Genomic DNA, 6,601 nt, shown 5'->3' on the forward strand with positions numbered 1-6,601 from the left:
TCTGAGGATGGGATATTGTCGACGGCCGCTTCCTCGGACATGTTAGCGGACGGGGAAGATGAGGAAGGAGATGAGGAGGACGAGGCAGTCGACAGCGCTTACAACGCTGATTTCCCCGACAGCCAGGATCTCTTCATCACCCTTACAGAGATCCCCTACCAACCGTCCCCAGCCGTTAACCCGGACACAGAATCAGGGGAAGGATCAGTCAGTAAGTGTTTTAAACATGTAAACATTTATTTGTAACAGAACAGGAATATTAACAATATTAACAATGGGTTTTGCATGATTACTTTGCCCTAGGCGCTTAACGTTTCAGTCCTTGGCAGTGCAACTACTGAAAAAAAATCTAACAATGTCCGGTTTAGCATGATTGTTCTGCCCTAGCCGCTCTACTGTTTAGTCCCTGCCAGTGCAGCTACAGTAAAATCCGGTCTATATGTCCGGGGATAGAGCTGAAATCCTCCAGGGACATCTCCACGAAGCTCTCCTGGAGGTAATTGGAAAGCGGCCTTATTGGGTCCTCCGTAGTATGAAACGTTTCCGCGCCAGGAGACAAGCAAGTACTCGGGTATCATTGCCTTGCAGAGCATGGCGGCATACGGCCCTGGTCTTTGCAGGCTTTCCCGAAGCATCCGTTCTTTCTCCGTCTCTGAAATCCTCATCAGAGTGATGTCGCTCATGGTGACCTGCTTTGAATTAGGTAGGGGAATGTTAGTATTGGGACTGCTTGCCTGTTCCTTAACAGAACTGTAACCGGCGGTTTACAGCCACGCGGTGGAGGCGGGAGAGGGGCAGCATACAGGGATCTTTCCCTGGGACAGCCGCGAGGTGGTGGGACAGGGGCAGAGTTCATGCTTGCCGGATTGCTGGCAGCAGGGACTGGCATTGCTTTGAACGTGAAAGGAGGCCAGTGCTATTATTAAAGTTTTAAGCAGCCACAAGTCTACGGCTTACCATGTCGGCCTGCTACACAAATTCCGGTGTCCTGCCCCGCTTCTCTGATCTGCACTGCAAGACCCCAGGCACTGAATGCGAAGGCCGAAAATTCGACCTTGTCCTGAGTGCGCATGTGATAGGTGCTGTGCATGGTCTTGTTCACAGAGAAAGACTATGTTCTTTGTTCACAACTAAATTTATCTTTCTGAGGAATTCATTCCCTTTTTCCCATCCCACAGCTGCGACTGTCTCCCGACCTAGCCTGGCATCACACTCCCAGAGGCTAGCGCAGATTAGGCGTAGGAGGAAGAGGACACGGGAGGACATGTTCTCGGAACTTATGGGCTGCTCCCGAGCCCAGGCATCCCAGCAGACCCAGTGGAGGGAGAACTTGTCCCAAATGCACCGATCACACATGGAACGGGAGGAGAGGTGGCGGCAGGAAGACCAGCAGGCGACTCAAACGCTGCTTGGACTAATGAGGGACCAAACGGACACGCTCCGGCGCCTTGTGGATGTTCTGCAGGACTGGAGGCAGGAGGACAGAGCCCCGCTGCAGTCTATTTGTAACCGCCCTCCTCCGCCACCAAGTCCCATACCCCCCTCACCCAAAGTCCCAAGAAGGAGGGGCGGCAGAGTCTGTGAAAACTCTCACTCCACCCCTGCAGACTGCTCAAGTATCAGAAGGCTCTCATTCCCCAAAATTTGATAAGTCCTTTCCTTCCCACCTCACCCAAGCCCCCGTCCAAGTTCCATCCCCCAGTTTCATGTGTAGTTGCTAATAAAAAATACGTTTCTGTTAATTACTGTTTCCATCATGTTCTTTTAGAGGAGAGTCTGTCTGAAGGGGGGAAGGGGATTGGTAATTGGACAGGACAGTCACCTTTACCAGGGTACAGAGGCGGGGGCAGGTTCAGCAGCAGGGGACACACACATTGCAGTCACTAGTTACCCTGGTCAGTCTGGGAGGTGGTTTTCATGTTCTGTGTGTGTGTGTGGGGCGGGGGCTATGTGACTTTGTGGCGGGGGAGGGCGGTTAGAAATCTTATGCAGCGGTCCTTATCCTAGATCACAGAGCCACGCAGCAGGGGATCTGTAACCGTCCTCCCCCTGCCACAAAGTCACATAGCCCCCACACACACAGTCCCGAACATTAGGGGTGACAGGCTCCGTTGAAACAACCAGTCCACCAGTGCGGAGCCTGTCATTCCTGGAGTTTAGAAGCGTCCTTTGCATCACTACACTACACCCGCTCCCCACCACAGTCTGCGTCCCAGGTTCAACACTTTACCGAGAAAACAGTAATAAAGAAAACAGTGTTCATTAACAAAAGTCCAGTGATTTTATTTTTAAACGTGTGTTGGAAGGGGGTGAACGGGGTATGTAACTGGAGAGGATAGTGAACATTTACTGGGTAAAGAAACGGGGGCAGGTTCAGCTTCTCTGTAAACAAACTTAATAGTCACTGGTTACCCTGCTCACTGTGGAACCTAGCTTTCAAAGCCTCCCGGATGCACAGCACGTCCCGCTGGGCTCTTCTAATCGCCCGGCTGTCTGGCTGGGCGTAATCAGCAGCCAGGCTATTTGCCTCAACCTCCCACCCCGCCATAAAGGTCTCCCCCTTGCTCTCACAGAGATTGTGGAGCACACAGCAAGCTGCAATAACAATGGGGATATTGGTTTCGCTGAGATCACAGCGAGTCAGTAAGGTTCTCCATCTCCCCTTGAGACGTCCAAAAGCACACTCCACCACCATTCTGCACTTGCTCAGCCGGTAGTTGAACAGTTCTTTTTCAGTGTCCAGGGCGACAGTATAGGGCTTCATGAGCCAGGGCATTAGCGGGTAGGCTGGGTCCCCGAGGATGACTGTAGGCATCTCCACATCCCCAAGAGTTATTTTGTGGTCCGGGAAGTAAATACCTTCCTGCAGCCATCTAAACAGACCAGAGTTCCTGAAAACACGTGCGTCATGAACCTTGCCCGGCCATCCGACGTTGATGTTGGTAAAACGTCCCCTATGGTCCACCAGTGCTTGCAGCACCATTGAAAAGTAGCCCTTTCGGTTAATGTACTGGCTGGCCTGGTGGTCCGGTCCCAGGATAGGGATGTGAGTTCCATCTATAGCCCCACCGCAGTTTGGGAATCCCATCGCGGCGAAGCCATCTATGATGACCTGCGCGTTTCCCAGAGTCACTACCTCTGAGAGCAGTAGCTCAACGATTGTGTTGGCTACTTGCATGACAACAACCCCCACGGTAGATTTGCCCATGCCAAAGTGGTTCGCGACTGACCGGTAGCTGTCCGGCGTTGCAAGCTTCCAGAGGGCTATGGCCACTCACTTCTGGACAGTCAGGGCTGCTCGCATCCGGGTGTCATTGCGCTTCAGGGCAGGGGACAGCAACTCACAAAGTTCAAGGAAAGTCCCCTTCCGCATGCGAAAGTTTCGCAGCCACTGTGATTCATCCCAGACCTGCATCACCATGCGGTCCCACCAGTCCGTGCTTGTTTCCCGGGCCCAGAATCGCCGTTCCACAACATCAACATGACCCATTGCCACCATGATGTCCTTGGCGCGGGGTCCCGTGCTTTGTGACAGGTCTGTGCCACTCTCAGACTTCAGGTCCTCACCGCGCTGCCGTAGCCTCCTCGCCCGATTTCTCAGCATCTGCCTCTGGGAAAGATGGATGATAAGGTGCGAGGTGTTGACAACGGCCATAACTGCAGCGATGGTCGCAGCGGGCTCCATGCTCGCAGTGCTGTGGCGTCCGCGCTGTCACTGACCAGAAAAGTGCGCGAACTGATTTCCCGCCGGTGCTTTCAGGGAGGGAGGGCGGGAGTGACGGTTGGATGACGACAGTTACCCAAAAGCACCCTCGACACATTTTTTTACCCAGAAGGCATTGGCGGCTCGACCCAGAATTCCAATGGGCAGCGGGGACTGCGGGAACTGTGGGATAGCTGCCCACAGTGCACCGCTTCCAATGTCGACGCTTGCCCCGTTAGTGTGGACTCACAAAGTCGAATTACTGTCCTTAGTGTGGACACACACGTTCGACTTTGTAATATCGATTCCACATATTCGATTTAAGTAAAATCAAACTACTCTCGTAGTGTAGACATACCCTTAGTTGAGCATCCCTCTCTCCTGGGGGCTAGGGGCTTACAGAGCTGTAGGATGATAGCCACTGGCTGACCCAGAGGCAACAAGTCACAGCCCTCTTTCCTGAACAGGGCATTTGCCACCATATTTTCTTTCCTCTTTATATAGAAGAAACCTTTTTTGTTACAGTCTTCAGTTCATAATATCAGAGGGGATCCATAATTTCACCTACAGAGTTGTTACAAATATTTCACAGTCACATAAATGACCAGTGTGTTATTAGATTTCAAACAATATATTACGTCACCTTTTAAATAAATATCATGACACCAGTGTGTGAGGTGTAATGAGTATGGCAGGCCTGATGAGCTGCGGATACAGAGTAGTGAACCATAAAAGGATCTCTGAGTCACAGCTACTATACTCCCATGCCTGCTCTTAGACATGGTTTTTTTGCTTGCCCCATTTGTACTTTCAAAATCCAGCAGAGGTGGCTTTCCTGTTTACGTTAAATGTGCGTGTTTGCGTATCATAATTACATACAAAGGAATTATATTAAAGGAGAGTTATTCAGCTTATGAAGTCAAGCCCTCCAAAATTAACAAATGACAGACTTATGGTTGCTTGTGCAACATTAATTCTGCCTCTAGTGCATCTGATGTGTGCATTGCAGGAGGCAGGGGTCCTGTGGAAAAAATAGCTTGTGATCAATTTAATTAAAGACTACATCATAATGTATACGCACAAGAGGGCCAAATTAAGTTACATGGGCAACTGTAAACTTCATTACTTTTGAGGGCTTGCCTTTGCAACCTAAATAACACTGTTTTAACATATCTGTTGTATTTTTTGATGAGTAGGATGTACTAATCTAAGATTGATGTAGGACCCTTAATATTTAAATTTATTAAATTTTGTGTGCTTAATTTTCAACCATAACTTTTCACTAGGGCTGTTGATTAATTGCAGTTAACTCATGTGATTAACTCAAAAAAATTAATCGTGATTAATCGCACATTTATTTGCAATGTTAAACAATAGAATACCAATTAAAATTTATGAAATATTTGTGGATGTTTTTCTACATTTTCAAATACATTGATTTCAATTACAATACAGAATACAAAGTGTACAGTGCTCACTTGATATTATTATTTTTATTACATATATTTGCACTGTAAAATGATAAACAAAAGAAATAGCATTTTTCAGTTCAGCTTATACAAGTATGATAGTGCAATCTCTTTATCATGAAAGTGCAACTAACAAATGTAGATTTTATTTGTTACATAACTGTACTAAAAATAAAACAATATAAAACTTTAGATCCTTAAAGTCCACTCAGTCCTACTTCTTGTTCAGCCAATCGCTCAGACGAACAAGTTTGTTTACATTTAGGGGAGATAATGCTGTATTTTTACAGTGCAAATATTTGTAATAAAAATAATAATATAAAGTGAGCACTGTACATGTTGTATTGTGTTGTAATTGAAATCAATATATTTGAAAATGTAGAAAATACCCAAAACTATTTAAATAAATGGTATTCTATTATTGTTTAACAATGTGATTAATCCTGCATTTAAATTTTTTAATCGCTTGACAGCCCTACTTTCCCCTAACATTCGTTTTTGCATTTAGAATGTATCTGTATGCTCTTGTAGAAAGAGACCCAACCCCTTTCCTTTCCAGTAATAATAATACATAGCATATATATAATGTGTCACACATTTAAAGTATGGTATGGTATATTGCTACTTATTCCTCACAACTCCCTGTGAGATAGATGGATAAGTAATATTATCCCCATTGTACAGATTTGGGAATCTGAGTCAGAAAGATGAAGCCACTTGTCCAAGGTCACACAGTGTGACAGTGACAGACTTCTTAGAAGGGAATATGGGTATAGCTTGGAAATGATAGATCATATCCTTTGTGACTGTACAGACTGTACCACTGAAAGGAGGTGTTTCTATAGAAAACTCAGAGGTCTTAAAGTAACAACATTTTCCTTGCAACATTTATCCAGAATACAAGGAAAATGCGGCCCAATATAAAAAGCTCTTCTGCAATTTTTTAAGAGTACCGGTGCAAGTTATGAACAAGATATGAAATACAGTGGATGGTGGTCATAGACTCAGAAATGAGTCTGTTATGCCACAAAACCCAAGAAATAGTAGTAGTTCCGGTTTGACTGGTGAGGCAACAGGACAGAGCTCTGTCTCTCTGTGTGAAGGGAGCTTTGCTGGTGGAGAAACAGGCCTGACAGTCAGGGCAGCCACTGGGGGAGAAGAACTTTGCAAAGATGGTGCATACAAAATGCTGTCTTCCAAAGACAAACAAATGTGTTCTTTAGAAGTCATCTAAATTTTATTAAGGCCCTCTTCCCTAATTGTCTTCCTTACAGACACAACATAAGAGAGAAACCCTTCAGATCATATGCATTAGGATTTTTTGTGTCATGGTGAGCTTGGTAAAATGAATGAGTAGCTTTCATTGTGAGCCATGATTTATCTATTCCTGTTTCTACACATAGTGGACTCTGATCACCATACCCTGCAG

The sequence above is a fragment of the Emys orbicularis genome, chromosome 3, assembly GCF_028017835.1.
Source record: "Emys orbicularis isolate rEmyOrb1 chromosome 3, rEmyOrb1.hap1, whole genome shotgun sequence".
Lineage (NCBI taxonomy): Eukaryota > Metazoa > Chordata > Testudines > Emydidae > Emys > Emys orbicularis.